The sequence below is a fragment of the Sparus aurata genome, chromosome 18, assembly GCF_900880675.1.
Source record: "Sparus aurata chromosome 18, fSpaAur1.1, whole genome shotgun sequence".
NCBI lineage: Eukaryota > Metazoa > Chordata > Actinopteri > Spariformes > Sparidae > Sparus > Sparus aurata.
This window is the reverse complement of record NC_044204.1, coordinates 24,627,191-24,641,317: the sequence shown is the minus strand read 5'-3', so window position 1 is coordinate 24,641,317 and position 14,127 is coordinate 24,627,191.

The following is a 14,127-nucleotide window of genomic DNA, read 5'->3' as shown; positions in this document are numbered from 1 at the left end:
CCCCACAAATCTGTCGGGCATGCCGATAGACAAGACTCAAAGAATGAGATTCGCCTTGCTAACAGCTCAACTCGTATCTGTTCCCAAGGATTCCTCTTGCCCCGTTGTCTCTCTGGGCAAGCCTCCATCCATTACAGATGGGGCAGGGACAAAATAATGCAGATAATGAATAAATCAGAGTTGGATTTTTTGGAAGTCAGATGCACAAACCTCAAGGACACTGTCAGCTGGACACTGGCAGCCGTATAACGTGGGACCTCGCAGTGGATGCATTTCTCTCTCGGTATCGAGCGTACTAGCTTGTTTGAGAATGAGTTTGTTTTCCTCGTCCACGAAAATGGGAAATGAAGTAAATGTCAGGACACGACTGACATTTTAATGACTACAAGGCAGCCTGAGATTGCTAAAGTCAGTCACACCTGGGGGGCAGAGAGCAAGGGCAACCACTTGTGTGTTTGATTGTACGTTTGTGTGAGCTTGCGTGTATGTAAGCCTCGTGCATAAATAGGCGTGTACCAATTTATGTTCAGGCGGTTGAGCATGTCGCTGACCCAGCCGACAACAAAAAGGAAACAAGGGGACAGATATATGATCGTGATCAAATGGGTACTGTTGTATGAGGTTGCCGAAATCAGAAGCTTGTGCAGTGTTTGGTCTGACTACTCGAAACAACATTATCTGCCATATGACCTTCCTTGTGAAGCTCGGCGGCAGTGATCATCTGCAGTTGCCGAACTACAGTCAGGCCCCAAGATCAATCTTATGATAGCAGTGTTACCGCTAAGGTTTGAAGATCTTATCTGAGATCAGTTTCTCACACAGGCACTGAAGCTGCAACTGAGATCCAACGCTGCATCTCTCTCTCTCTCTGTAGGCACATGGGTAAAGACAGGTTTGTCAGAACAGCCTTGTCCCTAAGTGTGAAGTATTACATTCATTAACAGACTGTCACACACACACACACACACGCACACACACCAGCTCTGGTTGCTACAGGCACCCTCAGCTGAATATCAAATCAAGACTGCTGGCCAATAGACCGTCACCATGGCAACACAATGATATTAGCAGTAATATAATAAAGTACGACATACAGCAGAGAATGTATACAAAACAGTTCGACATTGCAAAGATTCTGTGCGGCAGTTCTACAGCTGTTCAAGGTCTGAATAAGGCGTCACATTCGAAAAGTCAGGGTGAGCCACCAGGGTTACATTTAAATGTTTCCATCTCGACCATATTATCTATAAATGCTTAAGTAATAACTACACAATTCATAGAAATAACAGTGCTCTGTTTAATTTGAAAAGAAAGAGCCACAAAGTGAAGTAGTGCTCAAACATTACAGTTAACTGTAGATTTCATACGGAAACACAACATTAAATTCCATTAATGTTTAGCTACGTAATATTGCAGGTCATTTCTGCCATCTGAATATAAAAGCTATATAAAACTGCTTTTAACACCTGATTAGATGATTTAAGCTTTGTGTTAATAATCCAGATTTTACGTCTTTTATTCCATGTTACACTGTCTGCTGCTTATATTCATTTATTTGGGATTACTACGAGTAATCACGTGATCGTGATTTCTACCAAAATTACTTGTTTTTTTTTGTGATTTTCTCACTCTTTGTTGAAATGCTGCATATAATATATAAGTACTTTGTAACTCTGTTTTTAAAAATGCTATATAAATAAAGCTGTTATTATCAACAGTTAATTGTGCAAATGTTAGATTAGTGGATGATAGAACAAGTTGCTGTGCAGGTTTGAAACATAGTTTGTGTTAAAACTGAAATTATAACAAATTAAATTTCCAACATCCATTCTGATTGACATAACTAAATAAGGTCAAAACTCACCTGTCTGTTGTCAGTTGGATCAGACGGTGCTTCTCTCATGCTTCATGGACAGGAAGATACACACATTTTTATCTGGTTATTTCATGGAGTCACAAACACTGTGAATATAAAAGGAACAATTTCTTTTTATTGGAGCAATTTAGAAAAAAGGAACAGATCATCCATAAATATTAAGCCAAAAAAAACAAAACTTAATAAACGCTCTGAAACTGTGTTCGGACTTGAATTCAAATGAGGGGAAAGAGAAACTGGGCAGATGGTTACAGCACTCGTTTGGTCTAATGAAGATTCAAAGGAATGCATAAGAGCCTGATGAAACAAAAGACTGGTGAGATTATAACGAGCAAACCACTTTGCTCAAGTATGTGTGAAATGCATGCACATAATTATTATCTAAATCCCACAGGTCTCTGCTGTGTTGATTCTCTCTCATCCATCTACTGGAAAGTAATTTGAGATTAATCTCAGAAATTTAATACAACAAAACCAAAAGTTTCTCAAATGGTTGAAGATGGTGGGGACCATAAAAAAAGCGGTGTGGATGATTAGAATCCAGAAAGGAGCAAAGGGATTGAATGAAACTGAATGATAATAACAGGAGAGGAGACAATCAGATGTACAAGCGTCATAAATCTATAAGAAAGGCAAAGAAATGCTCAAAGATATGCTTTTTTAATTTCTTTTCCCAACACTCAGGAGAAGCGATCACTTGCCGTTCACAGCAATAACAGAAAATCAACAATCATGTGTCTGAATAATGTTTTTTAACAGCCAGAAGACAGCAGAATCTATCGCTGCACACTGATATTGAGTCACTAAACACCCAATGATGAACCTTATGAAGGAGACGAGGTATTGCTTCTAATGTACTGTGGCTTTGGTTAAGTGTCTGCTCTGTGAATTCTAACCAGAATATTTCTGGAACAAAGCTGGAGCTGAAAAAAAATATTCAGATGTGCAAACAAGAAAAAAGAACTTAACTGACTGTGACAGACAGTCTCTGTTTAAACAGAAGCCACGAGGATTAAAAAAATTAGGCTTGGATTTAGCCACATTATGATGAAATGATACAATTAAGAGCCGTAGGAAGAACAAAATCCAAATGTCTAACTGAGACAGAGCACATGTTATGTCAGATTACTTTTTATTTCAAAACACTTTTGATTTTTTGGGGGGCTTCTTGGAGGCAAAGCGAAAAGATGTAAACACAAATTTATTATCACATGATAGATTTGATATATCAACGAGTTACAGAGCATCATTAATGTTCAATTCGAGTCATGTTTCTGACTACGAGTTCAGTATTTACTTACTCTTTACATCTTTAGCTGCTAAATGTTGCCCTAAGCAGTGAGTCTATGTAGATGAGTTTGTCACCATCAGCAGCTTCTTTTACGTCACACTCCACTGTACTCTGCCATTCTTATAGTTCATATTCCTCTGAGTCATTTCCTGACAATGTTGGTTATCCACCCTGTCTGCCAGATATGTTTTGACAAATAAGTTAAGTTTGTTGTCTTTTGGACTTATTTCTGTATTTTTTTCCCTTGTGTGTCATGTTTTGCTTTTCACTTGCCTTTTGTTAATTAGTTCCTGTTTATTCAAGCCTGTGTTTCACCTCTAACTCTTTGTCAGTAGTCTGACTTTGTCATGCATCTCCTGCATTGACCTTTATGGTTTGTCCTTTAGTTTTCTGGATTCTACTTATTGGCTTTTTTTAGTCGCAAGCCTTTTAGTCACCTACCCTTGTGTTGCTCACATGATTTTTGCAGTTTGGTTTATTGGACTGAGGTTTTTCAACTTATCATTTAAGTTTGCTTTTTTGTTCTTTGCCTTGCTGCCCGTGTGTGTGTTTTGCGTTATGGTCCCTCTGGTCTCACAATGTTAACCCTGACAGTTTGAGAATAAAGAAAGTGATATTAGATGTTAACTTGAGCACAACACTTGAACATTGCCCCTGTCCCCAAGTAACCATCCTCTGTTGATTTAACAGAGTTCATATTCAACACATGGACAGTAGGATTTCTTTCATCTGTGTATTTGCACATTTGCTATGCTTAGGTAAATATCCCATTCAAACAGGACCATACTCCATTTACTGTCAAGTAGCAACAAAAGAAGCCTTCTACAGCATTTAAATGCTGTCTTTGTGGAACAAACTCCTGCATTTTTCCTTAGAAACCAGCCCATCTTCTTTACCTCCACCACACTGAGCACTGCTGCTGACGGGAGAGGCTCTCTTTAAGACCTGCCCTGTATTAACTATAGAGAGGCATTATGGGAAGGGGCACAGAGGTCTATCCATAATGGCACAGATTTTCCTCTTCCCTTAATATTGTCTCCTCTCCCACTATGTTCGTTTGCCACGTTCCTCGCTTCAACAGAAACTGTAAAGGTGAATAATGACATTTTCCTTTAGCTGTCAGAGTCTCACAAAGGAGCAGAAAAAAACCACCTCACTGTTCCTTATAATCGCCTCTTACACACCTCACAGTCATCTCCTCCTCACAGAGTCATATCCCCTTCTCCTCAAATTACGTTTTTTGCTCCATTCTATATTTTCCATTCTTGTTTGAGAGGAACTATTGATGAAAATGTTATCTGTTATAGTTTTTAATTATTTTTTTAAATGGTCCACGGACAGCTTAAAAACACAGTCAATCGCATTAAAGGACCTATTTGTAATTTCCAGCCACCTGCTTCAAACGAAAAGGGGGCAGTGTTCTCAATGTTCAGTTCAAATCCTTCTTGGTTTTTATTCTATATATTTGTTTCTGTACAAATTCACTGTATCAAGTTGTTCAAATTGTGACGATTGAAATAATGACTATATACTCATATGTTCACCGTTCCTCAGTGTCATTGTTGCATTTTCTCTTCTACAAAAAATGTTAAATTACATTTTAGGAGGTAAACATGATACTAAATTCTGAGAAAACCTTAACTTTTATTGGTGTGACAACCACAAGGCTATGTAAGCAGGCATACTAAACAACCACTGTAACCTACATTTGAGTGAAACTGACACAACTGAATGTTTTTAACAACAATTATGATCTAGATCTTACAAAACGTACCTTTAAAAGCACCGAATTTTAAACCACGTCCACATTTTCTCAGGCAGAAATCGAGCTTTCAGTCTTGCTGTGACGGAGACTGAGACAGACAGATAATGTATGCGTGTTGCCTACGCGATTAAATGCCTGCTAGACTGATTATTTGTCTGTTTTTTATGTGTCACTCGGCTATTGAGAGTGAAAAGAAAAGACTGACAGCGAGATGACGAGATTAGTGCGGCTCCTCTCTAATTTTGTTTATTCCCTCACTTACTGAGATGTAGATATTTAAGAGGCTTTTGGGATTGTACGTCTTCATGAGGCATTTATCCCTCCAAAATCCTTATTTGCAAAGCGTCAAACAAACCGCGCCATGAAACAAAATGGTAGCCGAGCGGCATTAGTGTTATCGTGTTAAAACACTGCGGGAGAATAAGAGCACACAAACAAGAGCGTTTACTCCCACAGTGTAGTGTGTATTTGATGGGGCCTGACCGATGTGGCTTTTGATCTAATAAAAGAAAAAAAAAGTAAATGATGTAGCGTTCAGTTATGTTGTCTCATCTGCAATCAGCTCGGCTTATCAGGTCCAGCAGTTCAACAGGAATTTAGAGAGCGACTACAGTGATTTGTTCACCTGATTATCTCCCCCTCCCCAGACCACTGATCTGTCCCACCCAGATGAGACAAATCACAGAGAATTAGCCTCCAATTACACTCTGCGAGCAGGCTAGCCTCTCTTCATCTGTCATCCTCAATTAGCCCCACAAGCAAATGTTTGAAGTTAAATACTGATTAGAGGGTTGTACTCCGAAAATGATTTCCCCTCTCCACCCACCTACACACAAACCTTCTCTCTAATGTAGCTTCCAATGTTGTTTTTCCTCCGAGGGTTTGGTGTTTGGCGTAATTACAATCAATTTGGTGTATGATCAAAGTGTTTGTGTCAGTAACTGAATATTTCTAATGAATCACAGTTTCATGTGTTACAAATGGCAGTTTGGTACACAGATGTGCGCTGCAGAAGGAAGTTGCTGGGGACTAAATATTAAACGTATTTGTGTTTTGTTTTCCCTGGCATGAATGTGTCCATACTCTAGACCAGGATTTGATAAGAACTCTTTAAACAACATTATGTAGTTCTTTCACCCCAAAATAACAGCATTTTAATGTTACACTGACTTGTAAGAGGGTAAATGGGCTTTCTTTCTCAGCCACCCCTCCCCTCCGTCATTTGTTTCTGTGCTATTACCAAGTGAGTTTACTTGACAGAATTTTACAGCCAGTTATTACTGTCCCTTGTTCAGGTTACAGCTGCTTGTTTTTATTGTTCTGGGTGGCTTGCGAGGCTTTTGGGAATTTTGACTGTCGCATAGCAAAAATGCCTGAGCATGCATGTGTACTTCAGGACATGAAATCGTTATGAAGTGGGGAGTTTTGTATGTAGTTAACACGTAATGTTTCAATGCATCTGACAAACAGTTACAAAAACCTGTGATTTGAATTTGGGGTGGTGGTGGTGGTGCCAAATACATCATGTTGCTTTAGTGATAAGCAGAACTGCAGCGTACAACACCTAAATTACTCCTTGTTACTAGAGCTGCAACAAATCTAATCTACCTTGTGCATTTTCAATCAAATTCAATTGTAGTCTGTGCAATTGTTGAGTCACTCAGCCCTCAGTCACATAACAATGCCATGCACACAGTGGTGACTGCTAGCTCTGACATTTGGTTCCATAACCTTAATGTGTCAAAATCCAGAACCAGTACATTGTTTTTTTGGCTGCTGGGCACGTGCTTCAGGAGAGAAACGACTGACTCAAGCTCGTAACCCACAGCTAAAGGCCTCCTACTTCATCTAAGTGGCTCAGTTGGCTTCAGTCAAGTGAAAGGGTTGTCCCCCCCACTCAGAGATGACAAAGCAGCTCAGTCAGTCCTCCGTTTTGGCTTCTCACAGTTTGGTAACCAGGGTTGCTTGAGCTCTTAAGTCGGACATCTTTTCACCAACACTATTCCTTATCCTCCCCAACTCTCTATCCCCATATTGTCTATCTTTTACCTTAAACATTTCCCATCTTCTTCTGGTTGTGCTGCTTCTTTAGCACAACCTTTAACGCGCAAATTTAAACTGAAACCCCACAATTTCTTCTCAATCATTAACAATGAGGGAAGAAGCAACTACCAAAATAGGAGTCACATTGAAATTGTGTGAGATACAGGTGAGCACGGTCTCAACCAACTCTTGTTGTTTATTTTTACTGCATAAATCTAGGAACTGGCCCCCCTCCGAGTCTAGTAGGTGCGTCTACACCTCAAGTGGCACTGTGAGAGAGTCATGGCAGTAACATGACCATTGCCCCATTCCCACTGGCTCAATATGACACATTTTAGTCACACCAGGCTCCTCTGTGCAGGTGATAACCAAACTGACCTGTGATATTATGGTCCTGCTTATTAACAGGATCAAACTGTGTCAGGCTCTGCAAGCAGCTGTTGATGTGCCGAGCTGACTGGCTCAACATGTGCACGGTCACGCAGGTGGCGAGACAGAAACAGAACATTTTTTAAAAAAGCCCTTGTGGTTTTCGTTTTCGGTCTCAGTTGAGTATTCCCATTCTCACTTTCATACAACAGACAGCGGCCTCACGGTTTCTGCTCCACTCCACTTTACCACACTGTAGCAGCCACACTTGCTGCGATAAGCTGTTGCTAATGCAATCAGTATTTTTGGAGTGCTGCAGGGTCGTGAAAGCTTTCAACTGAGTCACAGTGAAGGGCTTTTATTGTGAAGCAGCTACCTGAAAAAGCCTCGTCACCGAGGTAATCAATCGACTGCTTGACATGTCTTGTGCTGCTGTCATTTGTCTGGACTCTTCTTTGGTGAATGCTTCAGCTTTAAATGTGGCAAGTAAGAAGTGATAGAAGACACAAAAGCACAGCTTAGCACTTTCAAGAAGATAAACAACAGTTAAGTGCTGTCCTGTTATAAGTAACACAACTCTGGCTGTACCACGAGCACAGGCTGTAATTAGTGTTGCTAATTAAAGCAAGGTGCCAATGTCCTAGCTGTGTAGAGCCACCTAAATACGGCAGATATATACATGCATAATTCCCTGAGAAAACAACCAATATGTCAAAAAATATGCTCCATCCCGCAATGTTAAAGAAAGTGAGAAGAAATTCCTGGATCTGGCCCTTTTATCCGGATCTGTACACAAAGCTATTGGGCTCCATTCTGGGCCACGACCCATCCTCCCTCACAACCTGGCACCATCATATCTTCCTTCACAACCTGGCACCATCATATCTCGCTGAACTTATCCATATCCAGACTCCCTCCCACACTCTCCGATCCTCTTCTACCATCCAGCTCTTTGCCCCATCTGCCAATCCTAACCACCAGGAGGTCAAAGGCTTCCAGCCGATCTGCCCCCAGCCTTTGGAACTCTCTCCCACCAGACATTCGCACTTCTGACACTGTGTCTACCTTTAAATCCCGTCTGAAAACAAACTTATTCCGAGTGGCTTTCTCTCTATCAGACTAATCATACAATCACACTCTTGCCTATTCTCTATTATTGCACTATGTGATCGCATCTTCATTCATCTTTTCATAATTGCAGTAAAATGTTTCCTGATTTTTTTTTTTATGTATTGTTGTTGTTATGCGTGGTGTCCTTGAGTGCTTTGAAAGGCGCCTTTCAATAAAATGCATTGTTATCATTTATTATTATCCTCCCTCCAAGTTTCATGGGAAATTTGTTCGGTAGTTTTTGTGTAATCCTGCTGACAAAACAAACCAATCCACCAGCAAACGAACGAACCAATCGACTAGTAAGTCAACCAACGACAATACAAACCATAATTAGAAAGAGAGAGATAGAGAGAGAGTAGGCTCAAATAAGGGAAGATAATGATGGATGGATAATAATGTCACATCAGCACAGTCAATAATCTAAAAAAATATACCCCCCGAAAATAGAGAAAATTGACTGAGTCTTTAAGTCTCCCTATAAGCTGCTGCGGCGAAGGTTTCATACAGATGGCTCTGTTAGCTTGACATGCGATAATGAAGCACAGTTAGCAACTTTCCTATCCTTCTGTTCACACTTCATCTCTCTACTTTTATTCTGTTTCTGTTTTTTTAAGTTATATTTAGTGTACTTTTTTAGTGTACTTTTTTTTGTTGCAACAATGCTTCGAGCCATACGTATATACAAGTATATATCGAATATGAAAATTATTTTTCCTTTGTGTGTGCGTGTGCGTGTAGTCTCTAACAAAACAGTTATTACTGCTCAGATCTGTCTCAAGCCAACACTGAGAAGAATAATAATGAGAAGAGTAGAATAGACTATTAAAAGCCCCTTTTTTATGATTTGAATTTTAAACAGCCAATTCACACAATGCTGTCAATTATGGACACAGGCGTCAGAGGTAATATAAACTACCTCACCCACTATGAAAATGTGTTGTTATTAGACATCTACGAGGCATGCCACCCTACAGTGGGTTAACGGATCAGCAGCTAGTTTTGCTGAAAGTGTCGCTGCAGCAAAAACCCCCTCAGCTGTCAATTGAGAAGACCGTCTTAAACAAACATAGTGAGAAACAGACATTAATCTGGGTTGTCACAAGCAGATTTCCCATGCCATCAAACTCCTATTATTTCATTTCCCAAAGTGGTTCAACACAATAATGAAGTATTTATGCTATAAGTGCATAGATAACACTTAATGCAGCAATTTATGGCTGACCAGCAACCCAAATCTCTGTGCGCTGTGCATTCAAATGGGCGAAACCTCTTCAGCGCCAGTCATAACTCACAATAACGCCTCCACTGCAAGAGGAACTCCACAATGTCAGGGCCTTACAGGAAGGTGCCGCACTTTATTCTAACATAAACATAGTGATTTTATTTACCTCTGCATCCTCTGAAGGCCGCGCAAACGAAAGAAAAGGTCAGCGATAATGATATACTGTGTGTCTATCAGATTTATTACAACCCCCTGCTGCTAATTCTGAATGCTAAAGTCGACCCAGAGATTCATTTAATGGCAATTTGGTTCTGAGGGTGGTGGTGGCACCCCTGCACTGGTAGAGACACACACACACACACACACACACACACACACACACACACACACACACGCTACGGCTGCAGAAGCTAGATAGCCTTATTTGATGTGACATGTAATTCCAAACACATCGAGGGCAAATTATAGAGGCTGAAAGAGAGAGGAGACAGAGTATAGAGAGAGATAAATTTCAGGACAGAGGAGTCTCAGGCAGCTTCCTGTCCTTCTCCCGTCCATTTCTCTGCCTGAAATATGTCCTTAGTAGTGGACAATAACACACAGCTGTGAGCCTGGTGCAGTGTGGCAGTTAAGTGGCTCTTAAGAATTATTGCTGGTGTGTCTGTGTATGTGTTAAAGAATGGTTTTAGAAAACGTGTTAATTTGTTGAACAGACTAAATGTTTCTGAATCTGTTTTAGCGTTATTTCTGCACCATCTGGGTGTCTCCACATGTGTACATGCTGCTGGTGGACAGAAACATGCCATGTGTGGAGTATGAAAATGCTTTTTGCAAGCTCTCCTGAAACAAACAGTTGGTAATTGTTCAGCTGCTACTTTTTTATTATGTTGAGTGACTAACCAAAGAGAGAGAGAAATGAGTCCGGTACAACTTAAGGCAACAATATGATGTAAGTCAAGCTCCAAAAACACGGACCCGCAGTCTAATGGCATCACAAGGGTTATTTTCTTGGACTTTCAAAAGCTGCCTTCATGGCTACGGTGAACACCACATTTACCCTTTTCACGGGTTGAGTAGGAAATTAATATCATATTACTTTGGTATCTCCTAAACAGCACTTCATAAATGTCAGGACTGAGACTACAAAATCAAATATCATGACATCATTTGACCAAAAACTCAAAATCAAAACTGCGACAATATTGTGGGGATGACACCGGAGGAGGTTTGAAATTGGACTCAATTTGGATTTCTCCAGATCCCAGTTCAGCCACTCTGGCCACTCATTTCAGATTCCAAAGCGTCTTCTGTCGTCACTCGCAATGCGACACGCAACAACCACGTCAAATCCACAGAGACAGAAGTGCATCAGAGTGGTGGAGCAGAATCCACGCTGCTACCAGCAGAGTATAAAGGAGAACACGTGCAGAGCAATAGTCCGTGAACAGCCACGCTGAAATTAATTGTCTGCTCTGCGACTTGACTGTGTGATTGTTTAGAGAGCGAGATGATTGATTATGCTTCCGTGTTGGAAAGTCGTTGGCTCACTTGCAAATGAGGGTGTGGACACTCTCTCTCTTAAACACTCTTTCCGATCTGATTTGAGAAACAAATGGGATTTGCTTGATGTCTGAACATAGCCGAGGTAAAGGCAAGTATTAGGACAAGTAGAACAGTCTTGAAGGCTCCGAAACTTGACAGTAATGCAGCTTTTCAAATTAATAATAACACTTGTGTGATATCGCATTATTTTCCAGCCCTAGATGCAATGTTGCTCCAAGTTTCTCAACTCTCTCTGATCACAATGGCTGCCACTGGCTCTCTTATTATTCCGCCTTAGTCTGAGAAATGACCTTATCTTTCGCCAGAACCCAATTAATATTTAAGTACTCTCATTTCAGAAGCATTAACGTGCCCCTCCCCGACTTCACCCTGGTGTCACTCAAACTCTTAAAAGTGATTAGAAGAGTATAAAACTGTCTTTTGTGATCATATCCTCATTTTATTGCTCCTGTCTGTTTCCTCTTCCCCAGCTAATAAATATCACAGTTATGTCCATGTATTTCACCCCTTTCCCTCCAGAGAGTGGACAGGGAGGTGTGAGGCAGATTTAAAATGCCATCAAAATGAATGATGCATTTGCTGTCTTGTAATACGTTACACTGGCAGGACAGCCAGATTTTGACAAACACAAAAATTGGCCGAATCGAGACAAGGAGACGAGTCACACGCCTGCAGTTCAAAGCATCCCGCCTTGTAGTCTTTGCTGTAACTAACACATAGAGAATGAACAATAAAAAGTACCCCGCAGTGGAGGTTGTGTAAGTTTAATGACACATTGTCATCCTGCTGTCATGTTCGAATGAGGACACGGGGAAAAAAAAACAGAGATGTCCAACAGGATATAATCATTGAGTCACACGGTCTGGAATTAAATGAATTAGACCGCAGAATGATCTTAGCTCCTCTGTGAATAATGAGAATGGTATTTAAAGCAGTTTCCCAACTTTCCCAAACTAAGTGAAAATCATTACAGAGAGGAAGCTGGTACTGAGCCCGCGATGGGTTTATTAGACACTCAGTGTGCCCAGTGTGCGCAGAGACAGGGCTTCAATCATTAAGTTGTGCCACTGATTTGTATAAGCCAGATGGCACCACCGACACCCTTCCTGTGTTTCTACAGGTAACATGCATCCGTTGCATTTTGGCAACAGCTGCTGCATCAGCTGGACAGGGTGTCCTGGGACACTGGGGGGAATATTACAGAGCTCTGTAGCTGGTACGAGCCATTTGGTAGAAGCTCATTTTACTGCCTTCATGGCACAGTTAACAGGCAGATTTGATTTGGAGATGTGACTGCATGGATCTGCTCGGATAGATGACTGGATTTCACAGTGTCTGGCTCACACAGCTGCTGAGAAGCAAGATTAAAAAATGAGTTTCCCAAAAGGATATGACATTAGCCTCAGAAAGTCTTTCACATCACGAGCAGAAACTAAGCTTGTAGACATTTAATAGTTGGAGCCTTTATAAAGTGTGCTCACAAGATCAGGATTCCAGATCATACAGCAGTGTAAAGAATAGTCACTATACAAAATCACTCATGCAGAAAGACTTTTCTAAACTGGTTAATTGACTCATTTGTCTGGATTATGTTTGGGCAAATGACCAATAATAAATCTCTACCCCCTTAGTTACTGTTGCGAGGCCAGACAAGCTTGACAACAACATACATGGCGACACCGGCCCCATTTAAGCAAATGCTGCAGTGTGTATAAGATAGTGTTTTTCTGTTTAGAATAGAAAATCCTAGCACATAGCACATATAAGTTTAACAGTAAACAGGAAAGTTGACCAAGCTTGCTCAACTGTTATTGGACCACAGAATGAAAATGGGCGGGACTTAGGAAGGGCCAATTGAACAAATATCTTGGCTATCGGTGATTGCTCATCACTGTTTGTTTTTGTTTTAATGGTGATATTTGGGTGATTTTTGTCATTTAATTTTGTATAATTTAATAATTTACCTCTGAAGTATGAGTGAGCTCCACTGTCAGCGACTGTCTCTCATTCAGCGACCTAACCCAGTTACAGAAAGAGCCCAGCAACAGCAGTGAGAGGCTGAGGAAAGACGGACCAACCAAACCGCGTTAAATTAGTTTTATTTTGTTTCTGGAGTAGATTTGAGAGGGTATTCAGTTGTATTATTCTGTTTAGTGAAGACAGTGAGTGTATGTCTATTGCCTTTCTTTAAATTGTTAGAGTTTATTCTGTTTATTTAAGCTGCTAAAGCTTGTAAAGCACAGCTACCTTGGACTCCCTGTGCAAATATATTAGCAACCATCAACTGCTGGACTGATGAAGGCCACCATTGTCAGGATTCTATTCAAAGTTACACTTGTCAATATGTGAATCGTTATATCCTAAAGTCATAATATCAGTTTCTGTTTATGTTGTGTGTTTGCATCTTGGAGCTTATGGTGAACAAAATCAGGAAGAGAAGACAATGAGACATTGACATTCAAGACACTGAAGAGAAAATCTGGGTGTTGCCGCGTTGAAAGCTTAACGATCGGAGGCATGCATTTCTGCTGAGCTAGATATGTATGATAACACACACACACACACACACACACACACACACACACACACACACACACACACAGAGAACATATACTCGCTCTCCCCCCAGCTTAAGGAGAGCCACTGGGGAGTAATTACAGTCAATGATGATTCCCACTAAGTCGGTTACTTACACAGTACAAATTAGGCCCGTGACAAGAGATGCTAATCATGCTGTTGTGTTCAAATATTAACACTGTAGATAGACTACTGGGTTTGCAGAGCGAGAGATGTACCACTGCAGTGGAAAAAATAAGACATGATAATATCTGCAAATCCAATTCCACAGCAACACACTCGTATCAATGTGAACTTTGTTTATTTTT